The sequence below is a fragment of the Podarcis pityusensis genome (assembly GCF_964106645.2).
Source record: "Podarcis pityusensis genome assembly, chromosome: 9".
In the NCBI taxonomy this organism is placed as follows: Eukaryota; Metazoa; Chordata; class Lepidosauria; order Squamata; family Lacertidae; genus Podarcis; species Podarcis pityusensis.
Genome location: NC_138034.1, coordinates 21,001,500 through 21,024,076, shown reverse-complemented (window position 1 = coordinate 21,024,076; position 22,577 = coordinate 21,001,500).

Sequence of the window (22,577 nt, the reverse complement as noted above, 5' to 3'; positions counted from 1 at the left end):
ACCAAGGTTTGAACCTAACATTCAGAACGTCACATGTTATGTATACAGTGGTACCTCGGGTTAGGAATTTAATTCGTTCCGGAGGTCCGTTCTTAACCTGAAACTGTTCTTAACCTGAAGCACCACTTTAGCTAATGGGACCTCCCGCTGCCGCCGCAGCGCCAGAGCACGATTTCTGTTCTCATCCTGAAGCAAAGTTCTTAACCCGAGGTACTATTTCTGGGTTAGCGAAGTCTGTAACCTGAAGCGTATGTAACCTGAAGCGTATGTAACCTGAGGTACCACTGTACATGTTATGTCAGGCGTGGGGAATCTTTATTTCACCCTGGGGGCCCACATGCCAATGGTGGGAGGGACCAGAGGCAAACATGTGCAGAGAAATGAGTTACCTTTGTGCAGTAAGCAAGTTCTGACACATACACATACACCCCTCTCTAGCCTCCATCCAGGTATCATGGACTGGTTGGGCACAGGGAAATGGTGGGAGGAACCAGCTAGGAAACCACCAAGGGAAGAAGGCTCAGAGCCCAGGGAGTGGGTGGTGGGACAATGATGAGTAGTCAGAGGGAGAAGACTGGGAAGAGGAGGTGTGAGAAGCTGAAGAGGTGTCAGGGCTTAGTGAGGTGGGGGAGACTGTGGCAGAGAGGAGTCCAGAATCAGAGGCAGAATCTGAAGTAAGAGAGTGGGAGGAGGGAGGCCAAGAGGCAGAGATCAGTCAGACTGGTGAGGAGACCCAGGTGTCTCCCCCTCCTGCTGCAACAAGGTCCCGTCCCCCCTGGTCTCCCAGAAACAGAAGAGGCATGAAGCAGGAGGAGCAAAGGTGCAGTTTCTGATTCCATGGGGAAAACCCTGGAGAGGAGGGGACTGAGGCAGCTGTGGGGAGGTAGGGACCTTCAGTCTCAGCAACTGCTTCGTGGGGTCAAGACCGACAAGGACTGAGTTGCTGCGCTCATTAGGCCTGACCCTCTGCCAGGTCCTTGCAGATTGTGTTTTTGCTAATGAAGAGTTAACTCCAATAATAATAATAATAATAATAATAATAATAATAATAATAATAATAATATACCCCACCGTCCCCGGCCAGAGCTGGGCTCAGGGCAGCTAACACCAGTAAAATTACAATAAAAACATAATAGAAGGGGGGGGGGATTAAAATACAGATTAAAAATACAATTTAAAATGCAGCCTCATTTTAATAATAGCCCATAGATCAAAACCATAAGGGGAAGGGAACATAAGGGTCAGACTGAGTCCAAACCAAAGGCCAGGTAGAACAGCTCTGTCTTGCAGGCCCTGCAGAAAGATGTCAAGTCCCGCAGGGCCCTAGTCTCCTGTGACACAGTGTGATTTACTGTGGACTCACTTCTGACACCAGGCAAGCAGAAGCAATGATCAGAAATCAAGAGTGCAGCGCAGATAGGCAAAAAAAGTTCAAGGGGTGTTTAAAGCAAAGCCAGTGAGGACTTCCGGAGGTGGCGCCAACGGTAATGGCGGATTCCCTCTAATGCGGAGGGAATCTGCTCCACAGAAATTGGGTCTGACACCGCTTCGGCGCAGCGGGGACCCCTTAAACCACAGGCGGGTGAAGCCTGTGACCCTGGGACTCGGCAGGCACTGTTTGCGCCCCCCCAATCTGCAAAGGAACCCAGCAACGGGCTCCGGAACAGAGCGGGGAAGTGGCGCTGTGCTGTGAGTCGTCTGCTTCTTTTGTGGAGTGAAGCCGCGTAGCTGTTGCCGGAGAGCGCTGCCTTTTTTCCTGGACAATTTGGATTTTAAAAACAAACACCCATGAGTACTTAGAATTTGAACAAATGGGACAGTAAATGAAGATTTGTGAAAAGGACAGAATTGGACTATAAAAAAAAGGAAAAAAATCTATTGAATTCGGTACGGAGCGGGAAGGGCTAAACAGGAAGTCACCCTTCCGTTCTTTTGTAAATAGAACAAAGCAAAGGCAATTTACACTGGAGCTTAGAAAATCGCTTTTAAAAGAGTGGATTCCAACATTCTAAATTGGGAATATTTTTTTTTTGGACTACTTGAAGTAGTAAAAGGAAGTTATTTTCGTCCTGATCCTGGAGCGGGGATGTCAGGACTGACGTGAATTTATTAAGATAATTGTGCGTGACAGACAGCTAAAAGAAGAGAATCTCCCCTTTCGCAATTTAAAGGAATATATATGGACAAAGTATCTTAAGTATTTTGGGGGGGGGGAAGGGGGAAACTGTGTAGCAAAAACAAATATAAGTCTTCCCCCTAGGGGGAGCTTTTGAAATTGTAACTAACCCCAAGGACTTGACAGCTGCTACAAAATAACCGTGGGAAAGTGTGACAATGTTTTCAGAAGTCCTGGTGTGCCTGTTTAACAAAACAAATGCTCTACTGGAAGAATTACATGATAAGGTGAACCGGATGGCCATTTCGACCAGAAATCTTGAACAGGCAGTGGAATGTTTTGACCAGACTGTGGGAATATATGTGGAGCCTATCCAGGACTTAAACCAGGAGTGTGTTTTGACAGAACAGGGGTTTGTGACATTAAATCAGGAGTGTGTTTTGACAGAACAGACCCAACAGGAGTTTGATCCTTCGGATTGGACAAAGGAACTGGGAAAAAACCAGATTTGGGAAGGGAAAGTTCGGTGTGGTTTGGAAATGGGGGGCTGGATTGACCCCCCTATGTTGGGATATCTGGACCTTTTAAGTACGGTAATAGGCTGCGATATGTTTGGGATTGTGGGGGCCCACAATTTTGGAGGGCCCTTGAAGCATGCTTTTAAATACTACATGGAATGCAGCGATGAATACGGAAAAGGGTCTGATCTGACGAGAAGGGCTAAGAACACTACTAAGTCGGAGTTACTACGAGCAAGAGACTACAGCTACAAGTATGAAGAAGAGCCGCGGAAGGGCCATGGAAGTGACCTGAGGGCCTTGGACATAAGGTCACCGGGTTAGATTGAGGAATAAGGACTGACAAATCCCGGAACCAGGAGGAAGGGACGTTGGATAAAGATTGGACTTGTTTAAATGCTTCTTTTTCTTTTTTTTAATAACAGAGTGTTTTACAAAGTTGATGAATGATAGAAAAATGTTGGAAGAAATTACCTGGCTTTAGTAAAGATGCATAAAGAATAATGAAAGAACATTATGAACACAAGAAGTTGGTAAAGTTAAGACTTAAATTTTAAACTTTAAGGTTTATTTTATTATAGAAAGATAGGATTAAATTAGTTGAGAATTCTTTTTTATTTTTTATTTTTTTGAAACATGGGGAAAGGATTTGCTGGGATAATTAATAACTAGAATACAAAGGAAGGGAGGAGGAGGAGGTCTAAGAAAGAAGGTAATGACAGTTAAGGATCTGAAAATAATGAACTTGTTTTCTCTCTTTTTTATTTTTCTTCTGTATCTTCTACTTTTTCATATTTTTATTTTTATTTTTTGTATTTTTATTTTTACTTTTTGTTTTTGTTCTGTTTTTGTGTAAGCTTTGTATTTTTTGAAATTTTAATAAATATCATTTAAAAAAAATAATAATAAATAAAGCAAAGCCAGTGAGAGGTGTGACCTGGAAAGAGAAGGTGTGGTGTGGGGCGAGTCCCAAGGGCCCAACAGGGAGACTGAAATGTCGTGTCCCGTCCCCCTGGTGTTACATGCAAATTTGTGTAACAAAGGCCTAGCACCATAAAAAACACAACCCTTTGCTATATACTAAGGCTATGCAAGGTACCTCCATTCAGTAGGCAGATTTGGTATCTTGATTCATGACCCTGAACTGAACCGGAGCCCTTGCACAATTCCTAGTTGCATTTTCAGTGTGACAATGTGGGTGGGGAAGTTGCCCTCCGTTCAGCAAAACAAAAGACCACAGGTAGGAATCGTTCTGTAGACAGCATGCAGTGGGCCTGCTTCTCTTTACAACTGGGAGTCACCCATATCAAAAACCCAAATTAAGCACACAGTCAGGCAGTGAAGCAGGAGGAGACAATGCAGGCAAGAGCCTCTGTCTCAGTCACCTCCTTCTTCCCCTCCCTCTCTACCTGACTGTACCCCCTTTTGAGAGGCCCAGATCACTCCAGGTGGACCTGATTCAAGCTGAGGCGCTCTGGGGCTGCCTCAGTCTGCTTCAGACAAATCTCATATTAAGCTGGATCCAGTGGTAGTCTTTGGGCTGTCAAATTTCAGCGGTGCCCTGTGCAACACCAAAATTTGGCGCTCCCCGCCTTTCATGCTGTGTTCTACAGCATTGCTGTGGTGCTCCCTGCAGCATGGCACCTAGTGTTGCCAGACCAGTTACACTACCCTAAAACTACCTCTGCTGGACCGATCCAGTTTGGTTCAGAATCTGGGATACAGCTAGAGTTGATGCAGAAGCCTACACTGTATTTCAGCATGGATTCACAACCTTATACTAAATGTATAAAACATGGCGCACACATGCCGAGCATGTCATACATGGTTAGTGTGTATGAATTCATGAATCTGCTTCTGCTGCCAGCTTAGGACTGTAAAAACTGGAGGTTATGGCGAAGCAACTGGCCACTCACACAGTATAGTTAAGGGGCATGTTTGGTTGGTAGATCACACAGGTTTAGGAACTGGCCATTGGGCAAAGCTGCTTCCATTCTGGTCAACAGTACCTAACGTGTGGATTAGCACACAGAACTGTAGTTCTACCTTTTATTTACACCCTAAGTACAGTCAGCTTCCAAATGAAGAAAAAGGAATGTTGACATCTGAATGAAGGATGCCATGTTTTCACCCTCAAATAAATGGCAGAGTACTTCTCAGATTTAGTTACATTTGCCATAATGGAAATGGGCTAAAATGAGTTTTTATGTAAATTAGAATTGCTACAGGAGGGCTGTTTTTCATTTTCCTTGGAGAAATTGAATGTTGTTCTGCCCAACTGTATTTACATATGCTTTAGTGGATGGATTATATGTCTAAATTATGAAAATTATTGCTTATTTTATTTTGTTTTATTCGACTGCGACAGTTCTAAGGCTAAAATATAAGCAAGGGCTAATAAACAAAGTGTACTCACAACACTTTCTTGTAGAGATAAGTATACTTTGTGGCCTCCTTCCTGATTTCTGTAATATTAACTCTCTCTTTTTTCCAAAAATCTTATTACATTAAATAATCACATTTTGTACAGAAATGAAATTCACGCCATGTGGTGCTGTGATAAAATCTCTTAATACAATTGCATGACACCACATTAATAAATTTCACAGGGTTTTACAAACTGGTTTTTATTGCCCAAAGCTACATGGAGCTGCATCATTTTGATAGACAAGGCTGAGAGAGGACCATTTTCCCCCTTCATTTTCGAGGGCACTCGTCTCTCGAGAATCTTTTATTTTCAGAACCAAAAGTCACTTCACAGACCATAAAGCAAATATCCCGTAATGTTTCATGTGGATCCCAGTGTATTAAAGGGGATCAAAGGGCTTGATTCTGTGAGAATGAGAATCACATAAAAGATACGGTCCTCAGCTTAGAGAAAGCACGACCATGATTAATGGTGCTGGCTGAAGCACGGGCAGGACCAGCAAATGTGCCTTTGGATCCGTTCCACCACCAGTTAATTTCCCATTAGTTCACTGTAATATCTGATTTGTTGACATGATTAAGGGGTTAATTAAAGGATGAAGTGCGTAGGGGAAGAGAGCCCCTTGTTAATTAGGACTCTTGACTTACCTTTTCCGTCTTTGGTTAAGTGAGCATATATAAACAATGGAGCTGTCATTTGTCTTGGAAACTAAAAGTGGGTAGAGTTGACAATTCAGCACAAACACACATGACCTAAGAATGACCAAAGATAACAAGGAAGAAGGAATATCACTCTCTGGGCACCTCCAGGCCATCAGTGTTTTTGGGTGGAATTCAGTCATATACTGGAAAATTCAGGTTGCGCAGTTGTTTGGGAGATTTTGTGTGACAAACCTGCTTCCCAAAAAAGATTAGACTGTCAGCAGTATGGGAAGTGATACGAAAATGCACTGGAAAATGTGGACTAACACTTCCTTTGATGCAATTTGATCTAACCTCCCTGCAAGCAAATCAGAGTGAACGATCACAAAACAGCCCATGTCGTCTGATCCCCCTGCAAGCAAATTGGGATAAATGCTCAATAAAAAGGCCACCTGGAAGCATTCTCTCTCCCAACTTCTTTTATAACAGAGTTATAAAATGGGATAATTCCCATAAATGTTACCCTGGGCTCATTGGAAGATATATGGGATGCAACTAGATGAATAAGCATTGCCAGGGATGGCCAAATCCCTTAGTCTGGAGTTGAGGGCATGATTTAGCACCTAAATACTTGATTCAGAGGATGGACAGCCCATAATTTCAGGTAGATTGACGGGGTGAGACATAGTTAATCTTGCAGGCAAGATACCTCCAAAGATAGATAAAATATAATAACATGTATATTTTCCTGTGGAATTACAGAGTTTCTTATTACTTCATCACACCTGAAAAACTGAAAGTTCAGCCAAAATTGTTGGGGATACTGATAGAAACTTGGGCTGTGCACCAGACTTCGCTGAGGCCCGGAGAGGTTTTTTCAAAACAAAACAAAGCAAAACTAGCCGTTAGGCACTGAGTGCAGCAAGTTTGGTTTATGGATTTCATGTAAGAAAAGGAAAAGGAAAAAGATGGCCACCTCATCAAATAGTAAGCATTCCCTTCCCCAAAGATGTTACAGTCTTTGTGGGAACTCAGCAAAGGCTGTATAAATTTACCTTACAACTTTGCCGGAGGATGAGCCTTATCAAAGTTGGTCCTTTTAAAAGCATACTTGCCACTGCTTTTGAAACCCTGAAGACTGCCCTCCAAGAGTGGTGCCAACTGATGTTTCTTTGAGAACTCTGTTCTCAGAAAATATGGACAAACTTCATTATCGATAAGTTTTCCACTTGTTACAGAGAGCACTCCTGAAATATGAACAGCCCGTATAAATTTTGAACAGGCAGTAATTCTACTTGGCCCCAACACAGAAGCGAGTCCCTTGGTATCCAGTTACTGAAAATCCCATCAATAACATATCTTTATTCTTGCTTATTTATGACTTTCTTTACAGACACATATCTGAAAGCTTAAGGCATTATTTCCCTGCACTGTGACTGGGAATGGGTGATTCTGTCAATGTTGGTTTCTCTCAGTTTCACATTTTTCCAAACTGAAATTCAGTTCTCCACATTTCCATATTGGTTTGCAGGGCGGGGGGGGGGGATGGATTTTAAAGTCCTCATGACTATTCACCAGCATTTTTGTGCAATTTTTTTTTCTTTTTGCAAAGCAATTTCCTTCAATGCAATGCATTTTTGTATGTTGTTTTCAGTATAATATATGCATTTATATGCACACTTTACCTCAGCATATGCACTGAGTACACATTACGGCTGGAGAATTGCATTGCATAATTCAAAGAGGTGTGGATTTCAATGGGTTGCTGTGTTTTGGCTCCTGTATTGCTTTGCAAAGTGTGAATTAGCTAAGTTCTCCCCTGTTGCAATCTGTGACCCTATGCCATAGGAGAGCACATACAAATACAGTGGTACCTCAGGTTAAGAAATTAATTCGTTCTGAAGGTCCGTTCTTAATATGAAACTGTTCTTAACCTGAGGTACCACTTTAGCTATTGGGGCCTCCCGCTGTCGCCGCACGATTTCTGTTCTCATCCTGAAGCAAAGTTCTTAACCCAAGGTACTATTTCTGGGTTAGCGGAGTCTGTAACCTGAAGCATCTGTGACCTGAAGTGTCTGTAACCCGAGGTACCACTGTACTGTGCTCTCCTTGATGGTGTGAGTCTTTCTTGCCTAAAAGATACCCTGGTGAAAGTGAGAGTGTTGATCAGCTGTCAAGGATCGCATGGCCAGCCCAGCTCCCAAGGTTGGAATATATTCATGCATATCCCCTGGGGATGTGGAATTACCCCACTGGGAAGAAATTCTCACTATTTACATGTATGAGTAGTTGCTGGCATCTGTCTGTCTTGGGAGACAATGGAAGTGTGTGCCTTCGGGGGTATATCCAAACCATTGGAGAGTTACAGCACCTGCTGTGGCTGTGGAGACCAATATGGGAGAGACATGTTTTATTGCAGGTGGGGCAGATGAGGGCATCCAGTTTATCTGCTACAGGTGCACCATGGCACATGTGAACGTGTGCATGAAGGATGCCTGTTTCTCGCTATGGTTTCATTGCAGAACTCTAAACAGAAGAGTTAAATGTAAATGTAGAGTTTATAAACATGATGTGCACGCGACAAAGTGAGATGTTAAATGTCAGGATTAGATGAAGTGAAAATTCAGTTCATGGAGAAATAGAAACTTATGCTAAGTAGATTGGTTGTACACACTGGGGGAATGGCGCCCAGCCAAACACAATTTACAGAATTTTGTTGCCATTTGAGACCTCTTAAACAGGTATCTGCAGAAACCCTCTATGTACTTGGGCTGTGCTGAATTTTCATGGAAGCAATAAAATGCTCTGCTCTCTCATCTCACAAATCTGTGACAATTTATCATTTTTAGAGGGCCATCAATATGCATGGTGCTTCGCACAACCACAGAAGAGACAGATACCTACTTGGAAGAGCTTATAGTCTCCCGTTAGATCAGTCAGAGAAATGACAGAGAGGAGCAGGACAAGGATGTGGAATAAGGTGTTGAGAGAACAAAGTCAACACATGTTTGAATTAGTGTCTGGTTCTCTGAAGTTGAGGACAAGGCAATGTTGACATTTTGCAATTCACTGCCTCTCCATTCTCTTCCTTGGAACATGAGCCATGCTGAGATTTTTTTTGCCCTTGAATTAATAGTCAAATAACATTGACAAAAAAACATTCGGTCAAATGATATAGAAATCTCATCATTTTGATTGCCTGGGGTGCAGGGGAAAGGAGGTCTGCTATGTTTAATGGGAAGACCACACATTCAAAAAGTTGTTGGAAAATATCCTTTTCTGGGTTTCCTTTTCCTCCCCCCCCCCCTTTTTTTTGTCATGCTGCACTGAGCCAACTAATAGTCATTCAAAATTCTTGGAGCGCTTTGCTCTGAGACGATTGGCTTCTCTGACCTCACAGGTATGAGAGGCACAGCTTAGGTAAAACCATCCAGTAGGAAAGATCATTTGGATTATAAATGAGTACATTAGGAAACATCCTGGGAGAAGGTTGAGCCGTGAAAACTGAAAATAGGAAACATTTGCCCTGTGGCTAAACTCTTCACAATATTTAGTCCTTCTCCTGGGAGAGTCTTCTTTTGAGTTTCAGAGCAATGTGTTTTTCCTTCACTAAGATTTCAAATTAGAATAACTTCCCTCCCCCTCCTGTCAGGTAAGGAATACAAATGCACATAGTCTATGTGGAAGGTCAAAGAGATGTACAAGTTTGTCTCAGTAACCTTTACTTATGTTTTGTTGCCTTATCTATTATCTCAGATTTATCACTCTACTTCTGCTACTATTGATACTAACATATTTACATCAGGAATAGTCTGGATGCTTTACAAATCTAGAAATGTGACTTAGCTTGCTCCCATGTGCTTATTTAGACCTGGTGACTGAGAGGATGGTTAGGTATTACTTCTTCTACATCTTTTGAATCATCCTTATCATCACCAGAAGCATTAGGGAAGCTTTTAACGTTTGACGGACTGTTGTATTTTAATATTTTGTTGGAAGCTGCCCAGAGTGGCTGGGGAAACCCAGCCAGATGGGCGGGGTATTAATAATAATAATAATAATAATAATAATAATAATAATAATAATTGACCTTCTGGTTTTCCTAACTGCATAACCACTTCACCCTATATTATCTCAGTAATCCCTACAGCAGATTAACCTACAAAGTAGATTAACAGTGTTTGGGCAACTCTTCCCTTTCAGAGTAAGGACAACGGGAAGGCTTCATTTGCCTTCAATGAGGAATCTGTGGGTATCACTGGTTCACTGGACTGCCACTGAACAAATTTGAACCCTGACTAAAGGACCCAGTTAACATTGCTGCAATGGCCCAGGAATTGACATAGAATGCACTACCATCAATTGGATCCCTGGATAAATTTTTGGAGCTGAAATCCAGAATCAAACCAGGGGCCCTGCTACCTGTTTCTCAAAAATCAGCCATACCACAGTACAAAGCTCAAGTCTTGTTTGGCCCCGCAAGACTTTTCCTCCATGGAACTGTGCAATGCTTTAAAAATGACTCACCATCCCATCTTCTAGCAGAGAATTCTAATTATGCATTATGTTGCAAAAAGCTTCCGCTTGTTTTCCCTGCTTCCTGCTGGGGAGACAGGGAGCCAAAAAAAAAGAGAGAATATGCTCTTAAAATATGTGCTTCATTTCTTTGCTTACATCATCTCAGTCAGAACTCCTGTGGCTCCAAAGTGGTTCTAAACTGACTCCTCCCCCTTAACTGAGAAGCCATTTTAATTAAAATGGTAATGCTGTCCATTGCCAAGGTTTCATTTCTATTTAAGCCAAATGCCATATATACACATGTCAAAGAAAAGAATGACCTGCTTGATATACTTTGTATTTGTATTGATCCTGCCAATAAACTTAAGCTTAATTGAGAACACAAAAAGGAGAAACGGTACGTGAGCTAAAAATAAACAATCTCTCCGTGTGAACTTGAACTTTTCTATGTGCAGGCCAGATGTGCCTCAGGATCACAGGAAAGGGTGGTAGGGATTGTGGGAGCAGTAACACCAACTGATGGAAAATCAAAATGCCAGATTCAAGGTGAACAGAATCTTTCCCCCAATAGCATTTGCTCAAGAAATTACTAGGAGATAAAGGTGGCTTGTATAAAAGTAAAACAATGGAGAAAGTGGAATATTGGTGAAGGAGGCCCGAAGATCTTCACTCTGATTCAACAAGGGTGGTAAAAATAGAGAAATCACACCCCTTGCAGGATCAACAACTGTGTTATAGAGATATTTTAGAGCACTAAGTGCTAAATCCTTCCTTGGTTAGCCAAGAAGGAATGTTTAAGTATGGGGTTTTGCTTCTTCTAATAACATTTAAATTTAATCATGGCAAGTCTAAGCCATATACTTTAGAGTATTGATGCTCAGAATCATGTTGCATGTGTCCATTTCTTTTACTCTACTTCCTGGCTAATATTTGTTTAAATCAGTTTTTCAAAGGACAGAAGTTCTGCTTATTGAAACTCTGACACAATGTATGACAATGCTGAGATTCTCTGTTATGTTTGCCAAACCTAATACATTCTGGATAGAGTCGTCTTCTTTCTTTCTACTCTTTTTGTCCTTACAGTAAAGGAGAACTAAAAAAATCCTGTATATAATGTCCTAAGGTGGAAAATGTTAAGGAGCAAGTGAATTCACCGATAAATATTTTCCCAGTGCTTCTTCTAAGATACATGGTTTTTACGAGATTCAAAGACAAGAATCAAATGGGAATGAGTGCCATGTTTGCTTACCTAGTGAATATCTATGAGCTACAAAAGCAAATGGTGAGCAACACATCCATTTTGTAATACTCAATGTTAACTTACAGTTGGAGAGAATATATTGTTCAGTAATCCCATTTAGAAGCCTATTTTATGAAAACGACACTGCCAGATGTGTGCAATTAGGTTGTCAGTTTTTTATTTCAAAAAGGGTAGCCTGCTGGATGGAACAGAGGACTCAGGGACCCAGCACAAGCACAACTGAGCAAGGGCAGAAAATGGCAAATCATGGGTAGAGTCAGGCTGAAATCTGGTGAGTCAGGGTTGAAATCCTGGAGGAATTTGGCTGGTCAGGACTTGGTGCACAGACAGAGCTGAATTTGGCAGATTAGAGGGTCAAGGTCAAGGCTAAACTGAGTGAGTTGGATTAGAGTTAGGACTAAACTTGATGGGTTGTGGCAGAATCTGACAGCTCTCTCTCTCTCTCTCTCTCTCTCTCTCTCTCACACACACACACACACACACATATATATAACATGGCAGAATCTGGATTAGCTTCTCAGAATTTCTTTGTGCTCCATAGTAATGGTTAGACTAAAATGGTAAAACCAGCCAACAGGCAACCTTAGTTAGCAGGACTATGTTAAAATACGTCAATTGATTTAGCACTTCCAGCATGGAAATTAGCCTTGCAGGTAGTGCTCAACTTGGATATAAATATACAATGTGTTGTTGGAATGTGGAAATAACAAAGGCACAGTGTCAGGGAACTGACATCGGAGCGAGAGGCGAAGGGGAGGCTCCTAGATGATGCTGGAGAAGGACCCAGCAGCAGGGGGAGAAACAGCTCAGTAGAGGGGGAAGCATTTAAGCGCAACACCAGGGATAAAGGGGGGCAGATGGGGGAATCGGAGAGAGGGCTCCAGGACTCTTCACTGGACCTCAGTGAGGAGGGGACAGGTCCTCCGCTACCCACGCCCTCCCTGCACAGAAGACTCCCGCGCAGTGAGAGGAGGAGGAGACTGGGTGTCAAACAACTTTTATTTTGGAAGAGGTTCAAGAAACGCCCACTGACGGATTCTGCCAGCGACTGAGGCAGTCACAATTAGAAAGGGCTGTGCAGTCAGAAAGGTTTAACAAGGCAAATTAGCCTAGAGAGGCACCAGTTTACGCACGAGTAACTTATACTCATTACACACAGGAATGAGATTTGGGTGGGTTTTCAGTTCTTTTTAGAAATAACCAGCCAAAGAACCCAAACACAGGCCAAGTTTTACTTCTGATACATTATATACAGTGGTACCTCAGGTTACAGATGTTTCAGGTTACAGACGCTTCATATTACAGACTCCGCTAACCAAGAAATAGTACCTCAGGTTAATAACTTTGCTTCAGGATAAGAACAGAAATTGCACGGTGGCGGCAGCGGGAGGCCCCATTGGCTAAAGTGGTACTTCAGGTTAAGAACAGTTTCAGGTTAAGAATGGACCTCCAAAACGAATTAAGTTCTTAATCTGAGGTACCACTGTATTTAGTAAGGCAAAATGTCAACGATGATACATTGCTCTTGATTTTGCAGATTGAGACTAAAGGAACGCAAGCATCCTCAGAAACACTTTAAAGTGGGCCAGGAGGTAAGGCGAAGAGATTCTGGACTGGTGGAAATTTCAAACAGAATTCCTCAAGCTGATAAGGAAAAAACCCCAAAGCCCTCAAGTTACTTATAGACAGTAGGAATACAGATGCATCTGTAAGCTTTCTCCTCTAAAATCTGGAAGCTCTGAGCTAGACATCTCTGCTTTAAAAAATCTTCCCATGAAGATTTGTGTTTAATTGCTAGAGGCTACCTCTTTGATGGGTTTTCTGTTTGCTGGCTTTTGTTTGTAAAATGGTGCATGTTTTCCTGAACCATGCTATAACCTGTAGTCAGAGGTCAGCCATTTGTTTGTCTGAGATGGAATTGCACTGCCTGGTGTGTAATTCATCCGGCTACATGCACACAGCCTATTGGGGGAAGGTACATAAACTAGTGGAGGGGGAGTGGTCCCCTGTTGCTGCAACTGCTCCAGAGAGCGTCGATCTGGGAATAGCTGCCTAGATGTTAGATTGGTGTGCATAGGTATTCAGAGCTGTAGAATGACTAGAAGTGTTATCTTTGACAATGAAGAGTTAGCAATAAAGAGTCTGCGCAAGGACTTACACTACCACAGTGGGCCTTTCCTCCCCTCTACTCTCCCCACCAAGTTGGGTCAGGGGGTTGGGAGAACCCCCCAGAACAGTTCACAAGGGGAGGGGCAGAGATATTCCATCCACCAAGCAGAAAAGATCAGAAAGGTGTGGCTTTGAATTCCTCCCTGCATCAGACTATTGAGGGGGCAGGAAAAGGTTCAGAGTCCCTCACCCACCCACCCAACTCCAGAGGAAAACTGGTGGTGAAACAGAGGTTCACAAGAATAATAATAATCTTCCTTGCGTATTAATACTGCTCTATCAATGAATGATAAAGCACGAGAACTTCTGTGTAGGAATGTCAATGTAAGTAAGAATGTAAGTTCCATTTCCAATCATTTCCATTTAAGCCAGCCTGCCATCACTTCTGACAGTAGGTTCAGTCCAGTTACTGATCGTTACAAAGGGAAGCTCAAAACTCTCTGCGATTTTCCAGTGTGCGGAAGTGAGGCCACGCGGCAATGTCAGAGGAGCCATCGTTTTCAAAAGAAGCTTTAACCTTAGTGAAAGAGAAGAGCTATTTGGTGGTCAGTTTCAAACAAATTAAAATCAACAGTCCTACTAGGGCTCCCCCCGCCCTGACTTGAAAGAGATATCATGTTCAATCCTCAATAATGCTAATCCTGACAGTTGCTCTTGGGCTTGTTCCTCAGATAATTCTGAAGGGTACAAAGACATGAAAAAGGAAGTCTTTTATATGAAACATACCTCATGGGTAATAAGATGACAGGGGGGTGAAGTGGAGAGTGTGAGCTTTGAAGAATGCAAGACATTTTTCAAAGCTACCTCTTTTTTCTTCTTTCCCTAGAATAATTCTGTCAGAGATACTTAGCCAGGCTGTCACTTCTTTCTTACTCATCTGATGAGTTTCCAGATTCTCCAATAATATTTGGCAATGAAGGCAGAATGTGGTAACAAAGACAGTTACAAAGGCTGCCCATGCTGTTCTTTTCTTCGCATGCAATTTCTCTTAATAGTGTGTAAGATGCTTTCATGTCTGAAGGCATGAGCAGAACCTTTTGCTTTGGGTGTATGACAAGAAACACCTGAAATGCAAAATGGAGGCAGGTGTATCAGAGTTCCTTCATATGTGGCTAGAATTGCGACACACAATTCTACATGAAAAGCATTTGTGTTGGGGAATTGGCCTGGTGAAACACCAGCATAAGCCAATATAGTATAAGGGTGAAAATATTGGACGTGGATGGAGCAGCCAAAGTTCAATTTCCTACCTATGATAGGATTGTCATATTTCAAACAGTAAAAATCCAGACAGAAAAGTTGTTCAGCGTTTTTCAGCAAAGTTGTTGAGCTTTTCCCCCCACAAAAAAACTATATTTGAGCTATTTTTATGGATATTTGAATCGGTTCTGTGCTGCTTCACGTTACCAAAGGAACCTCTAACCAGAACATTACAAAATATCAAACACTACAAATGAGAATCAGATGCAAATGCAATAAGAATCAACATTTACGGCTGCATAATTGACAGGAAAACATATATTTCTCTGAGCCATGAAAAAGAAAACATTGCAAATAAAAATCAAACACAATAACACAATGAAGTGATTGCTATTGATGCTACCAACCCCCCCCCCAAAACTGATGTCTAAATAAAGAGGAAGCAGTGCCCCCCCTACAGTTCTTAGGGCAAAGGGGCAAATGTGGCCTCTCTCTCGGGTGAAGGACAAGAAGTTCCCCAAATCCTTTCACCTTCCTTTCAGCTTTCAGGTACTTTGGTAGGCAGAGTGAGGCAGAAACAGGCAGTGGCTCTGACTTGCAAAAGTCCAAGAATGTGCTCCTCTTTCTCCTTGAATCCTCAACTTTGATTCAAATCAAAATAATTCATCCCCAGCCCCTGTAAGACACAAGAGGAGAGAACATTTTATTTTATTTTTACATCAGATTCATGCATTTGCACGACATTAGTTCAGGTGAGAGCAATTCATTTCAGCTTATCAGGCAGTGTGAGAGAAAATGTAAAAATACAGTTGATCACAAACGGCATCAGAAGGGGCAACAGACATGAAATAGAAAAATTAATGAGCAAGAAGATTATATACCCTGTGCAATCCCCACCCTTTCAAGTGAACTGACTTCCGCTTTCTGACTTGTAACTTTGGTACATTAGGCAAAACACACACAGAGAGAGGTGGGGGAGAGAGAGAGAGAGAGAGAGAGAGAGAGACTGCCACTTCACTGATGCTTTCTCAAGCTATCTTAAGCAGCTTCCAGGTGTATTCACAGCATAGCTTAGGTGGCATCTATCCTTCCTTCCTACACATTGCAGTCCACGCAACCAACCCTAACCACTGCCATTTTCCTCAGGACATGACAAACATCCACAGCAGGGTCGATAAGCTGCCTGGATTCAACTGTGGGGGGAAATAGCTGAAGCCTGCTTATACCACTGTCCAGTTTCCTAACCAAGTTATTCACTAGTTAACGTGATAATGCTTCAGCTGTAACCAAGTTCGGGCCTGTAGGAGAGGCTTTATTCTTTTCAAACTACAGAGAAACTGGGCAGTGGCATGAGACTATGGCCTGTTTTGCACTTAGCATATAACACCGGTCCTGAAAGACCTACATTGGCTCCCAGTACATTTCCAAGCACAATTCAAAGTGTTGGTGCTGACCTTTAAAGCCCTAAATGGCCTCGGCCCAGTATACCTGAAGGAACATTCCCACCCCCATTATTCAGCCTAGACACCGAGGTCCAGCACCGAGGGCCTTCTGGCAGTTCCCTCACTGCGAGAAGTGAGGTTACAGGGAACCAGGCAGAGGGCCTTCTCAGTGGTGGTGCCCGCCCTATGTAACACCCTCCTGTCAGATGTCAAGGAAATAAACAACTATCTGACTTTTAGAAGACATCTGAAGGCAGCCCTGTTTAGGGACGCTGTTAATGTCTGATGTTTTATCGATTATTATTACTATTATTATTATTATTATTATTATTATTATTATTATCATCATCATCATTAATTCTGTTGGGAGCTGCCCAGAGTGGCTGGGGAAACCCAGCCAGATGGGCAAAGTCTAAATAATAAATTATGATGATGATGGTGATGATTATAGAACTAAGTCATGGTTAACGGTTTTTTGTTTTTGTTTTGCTTTTATTTTTTCATTAAATTTTTCAAAAAATAGAAATTAAACAAAGAAAAACAAAGAACAATACATAACAGTGTAAACACACTTATATACATATTTTCCAAAATGAAAACTAATAAAAATAAAGAAAAGGAAAAATAAAAGATATAAAGAAAAAAGACAAAGGAAAAGAAAAAATACTTTTCATAACCTTGAATATTACCAAAGTCATGGTTAATGTTAGCCATAGTTAATAAATGTAGTTAAGACGGTCATTTAAACCATGGTTTATTACACCCCCCTTTCTTACATTAAAGGAGCTGCTCCTCCTCCAAGGCTCTGTAGCTGTGGGGCTGTGTCAGCTCTTCAACCATAGTTGGAGAGGAGCTCCAGGTTTGGACATTATGCTTGGTTATGGTTAGTGTTAACTAAGGTTTGTAAACCAGCTACAAAACTTGGTCAACCTGTAACCATAGTTCATAAACCATAGTTAAGTTTCTGGGCTGGGATAACACATAATGCTGAGCTGTGTTTGATAAGCCATATTTTAGCACTAGGTACAAACCAGGCCAATGTCTATATGTCATTCCTTCCTGGGTTTGGTGCCCCATTTCCTTCAATACTGACAACATAATATTTTTCTGTGCAACCATTCCATATGTCAGTGTTCCTGCTTTCCTTGCAAACTCATCACAGCCTGATGTGTTTTGCCTAGTTTCATTTCCCATTGTCAGATTCATGGGGCAATATTTAAGCTATCCACTTCTAACATATCTCGCCTGCCCAGAGCCTTCATGCACTTCTCACCGTCTCAGAATCCATCGTGCTTTTCTCCTGCCCAATTTCCCCTTCCTACCGCCAAACACAGTCAATATAATAACATACATCCAAAATAATTGCTATTAAAGTATCAGTCATATTGGGAATTTATATTTATTTTACACTAGCCAAGCATTAGGCATACTAATGGCTTGGTTTACTACCTGGAGAGCCTTGGTGCAAATTGAATTTTTCCTGGGAAGATCAACGCACTGCATATGATTGGTAATGCTAAAGAGCTAAAATCGAGAGGCATGACATGGGGATCTTAAAAGATAACCTCGGCCATTACCGCTGGATAATGTTCAGAATGTGAGAGAATAAAGTTGTAACTTATAAAAAGTGGGATTTAAAAGCTGAATTATGTTAATTGTTCCTATCAATATGCAAGCAGCACAGCTATTTAGCATAGGTGATATTATATCAGCTTCCCTCTGACGTGTGTGTGTGTGAGAGAAAGAAATACAGTTGGATAGAAATTATTGTTATGCAAATACTGTGGTCCCATGAATTCCCGCCTTCCCACTTGCTTCCAGGTTAAAAGATGCAGAGGGTGAGGACAGGAGTTAGAAAAAGCATACCTCTGGCATTGCAAATCTAGGAATGTCTAGTCAGAGGCAAGGCCTGCCTTACCCACAATTTGTGTTGTGCACAAAGGGGAGCAGACCAATCCCTACAGGAGTATGTGTTGTTCAGTCAAGGTTCTCATCTGGAAGCCAAGTGTCAGCACTGGTGGAGTTTCTGGGGTAGAGCCAGGGAGCAAACCAGAAGGAAAACCTTCCTCTGGTCTGCTCCTGCCATATAAATGACGGTCGCAGCCATGTCTTTGGTGTTGCCATTGCTAAGAGCGGCAATGGTCCCTTGGAAGGTGGTGGACTCACCTTCCTTGAAAGTTTTTAAGCAGACATTGGATGGCCATCAGTCTTGGATGCTTTTGCTGAGATTCCCTTAGGGTCTACAAATCTATGATTCCATGACTTCACCTAGGGAAGATGGCTTGTTTGCTATGGACAGGGGCTTGCTGGCAGTTAATGGGACTGGAAAGGTTTGTTATCCACCTTAATCAATGGACTCTGTAATGCAGAGGTGTTTTTCTCTCTTCCCCACAGCGAGGTTTTGAGTTTGGGTTTGTTGTTGATGATGATCTTATCATTCATCTGAACTAATAATTGAAGGTGGGGAAGGCATTAGACTGGATCCGCAATGGGGACAAGCTGTTGGGATGTTCTATCCCACCTTTAGGAACAGACGTGGGACTGTTGCATGTCACATGTCTGTAACACACACCAGCATTGCATGCTGGGAACTTCTGTTTGTGTATAGCTTTCTGTTTTGCTTTGTACACGAAGGAGATCAGACATGTTTCCTTTTGTCCTGATGTACGCTGAATAAGGACGCGGGTGGCGTTGTGGGTTAAACCACAGAGCCTAGGGCTTGCCGATCAGAAGGTTGGCGGTTCGAATCCCCGCGACTGGGTGAGCTCCAGTTGCTCAGTCCCTGATCCTGCCAACCTAGCAGTTCAAAAGCACATCAAAGTGCAAGTAGATAAATAGGTACGGCTCTGGCGGGAAGGTAAATGGTGTTTCCGTGTGCTGCTCTGGTTCGCCAGAAGTGGCTTAGTCATGCTGGCCACATGACCCAGAAGCTGTACGCCGGCTCCCTTGGCCAATAAAGCGAGATGAGCACCATAACCCCAGAGTCGGCCATGACTGGACCCCAGAGTCGGCCATGACTGGACCTAATGGTCAGGGGTACCTTTACCTTTACCTTAACACTGAATAAAACCTACTTGTAAATATGCTCACACAGCCTCTCATGCCACTTCTGTTTGTGCAGCGTTTTCTCTGCTGAACAGCGTGCACAGTCTTCTAAAGCCTGTGTCGCAGATTTATGCTGAACCAAGGACCGGAGTTCATCCAGCACACCGGCCGGTGGCCAGGAGCCAGCTGGGGGCCTGCCAATTGCCCCCGTTTCCTTGAATGCCACACAAGCAAGGGTTGAGCTCAATGGGACTTATTCCCAAGTTAAGTATGCAGCTTGGGTGGCAAATTCTTTATACCATGAGACTGCAGGGTGAATTGGATAGTATATGGAAGCTCATCTGGGTGTAGGTGCTGTCTGTCTGCAATGCTATCACTGGAATGTACACCCAAATGTGTACATCCAAGCATGCAATCCTGCACACATCTGCTCAGAAGTAAATCCCATTTATTACAGCAAGGCTTACTCCTAGGTTAAGGGAGATCAGATTGTGGCCCAAGTGAGCATTTCATTGAAAGCAAAGCCCTGCAAGAGTAACTCCACCCTGTGCATCTGATCCCCGCCGACACAACCTGCAAAAGCTTTTCACAGGCTACAATTGCTCGATCTATGACTACACTTCCCATATCTATATTCCCAGCCACCCACGTTTGTGGGCCCTAGCTGGCACTCCTGATTATCAAGGTATCCTCACTGCAAGGAGGGGGAGAGAGTTCATTGGAATTGTGACAGAGGGGAGCTTCTTTTGGATAAATTGAGCATGAAACTGTGGTGAGAAATTCCTAGTTTTTAAAATAGTACTTCTAGCAGTGTTGTTGTTCTTTGTAAAATGCACACCACATAATAAGCAGACGTATTGAAGTTCTCCTGAGGAATCATCGCACATAGCCTACAAACATTTAGGAGCAATGCAACAGACTCTCTTAATGGTGGCATTATGCTTTTCCTGGACATTGACTAGTTAACAGTCTAGGCAGTGCATGTTGACTGTATAAATGTTTATAAGATACACCCTTGAGCAGTTTTTCCAAGACAGACGGTAAAACTGCGAATGTTCCACAGTGGACAAGTAATAAGGCTGCACAGATCATCAAATAGAGCTAATGCCGGAAGGAAAAAGCCAACATTAACACACATTAGAACAAACTCTGGTTTCTTGAGGGCTTGATTATACGTTTAGTGACATGACACGGATTCCGCTTCCCATCACTGTAATATCCCTGAACATGTGTCATCGGAGACCACCTTTTCTTGATATTAAGTGTTCCCTGCATCTGAGCAAATTGTGCTGCTGGAGGGTGGGGTGGGGGGGAGAGCTACCATTAACCCCCAAGATGGCTCCATTATCATCTACAAAAGACTTGAGGGATTACAGTCAGAAAGGTTGCAGTCAATGTCACTCCCCTCCCCCTCCGCACCGACAATAAAAGATGACACAGCATCGTGTGTCAGAGACTGGGAACAATCTCACGGTGAAATAATTTATGCATTAGAAGATTAAAAACATTTACATACAGAAGAATCATGTCAAACATCAAAGGAGTGAAGCAAAGGAGCTGGGTGGGCTGGGGTATTACTCATCATTTCACAATGGCGGGTCTCTCTCTCTCTCTCTCTCTCTCTCTCTCTCTCTCTCTCTCTCTCAATGAAAACATATGTGCTATATTCTCTGCCAAAGTGGTGTGTTGTTTGTGTGTGCAATCATCCTTAAAATGCCAGCAAAAGCTATAGATACATCTACTCGGCATACAATATCTGAAAGTTTATGAGAGTGCATACGTTTATCACATGTTGTGCCCCATGCTTCCCGCTAAGGTGGCATGAGGAATCTCCAGCTCATAGGCTAAACCAGGCCTGGCCCAGGTCTGAATTTGGCCCATGAGGCTGTTTCTCCAAAGATATGGCCACCTGCCCCATATGACATCAGGTGTGGGACAGGTGAAGACACAACTGCAAATGAGCAATTGGGAGCTTGAATCAGAGAATCATAAGATTGGAAGGGACCACAGGCAACATTTAGTCCAACCCTCTGCAATGCAGGAATCTTTTACCCCAAGGAAAATAGGGGCGTCCTATTAATACCACAATACAAATAATCACAATAATTTTATTATTTAGATCCCACCCATCTAAATACTGGTACCCCAGTCACTCTGGGTAGCTTCCAGCATATATAAAAACATTAAAGATTTTTTTTAAAAGACTTCCCTATACAGGGCTGTCTTAAAGTGTCTTCTAAAGGTTGCATAGTTATTTATCTCCTTGACTTGGGGGTCGCATAACTCCATACCCCCAACAACATTCCTCTTATGAAAATAGGGACATCCGCTGTGGGTTAAACCACAGAGCCTAGGACTTGCTGATCAGAAGGTTGGCGGTTCGAATCCCCGTGACGGGGTGAGCTCCCGTTGCTTGGTCACTGCTACTGCCAACCTAGCAGTTCGAAAGCATGTCAAAGTGCAAGTAGATAAATAGGTACCACTCTGGCGGGAAGGTAAACGGCGTTTCCATGCGCTGCTCTGGCTCGCCAGAAGCGGCTTAGTCATGCTGGCCACATGACCTGGAAACTGTACGCCGGCTCCCTCGGCCAATAAAGCGAGATGAGTGCCGCAACCCCAGAGTGGGCCATGACTGGACCTAATGGTCAGGGGTCGCTTCACTTTTACCTTTAAGGAAAAGTGGGATACTCTGGGATCAAATCAGAAACCAGGATGGCTTCTGTAAATCCGGGAAAATAGGGACACTTGGAGGGTCTGTATTTTTGGGCTACAAACCCCATTCATTGCATGTTAAGCCCTATCTGGGCATTCTCTAAAATGATCCCATGGAGTGGGAGAGCAGGGCTGTGCCTGCTGGCCTTTCATCCCTGCTGGGGGAAGCCTACATGCATAGAGTAGGAACGCCTCTAAAGGTCCCCCGTGAAAAAAAGGCACGTGGGCTGTCACGGCAGTGTAGGTCTGTGGGTCTGGCCCCACTTTCTTGCACCATTTGCTAATCCCATGGACCAAATATCTAAATAGGGCTTTGATCACAGCTGCTTTTGCTGAATTCTGCCCATGGTGCATATGGAAAAAACCCTGCCATGATAGGGGACCCCAGGAACAAAGCATTTTTAGGCATCTGTGCAATCTATATTAGAAGCACTATTCTACCATCATAGTCATATAACTTCTTATATTTCTTGCTAATATGCTGTATCCCATTTTCTGCCAGCTTTGGCAGTCACATCGCAATTACT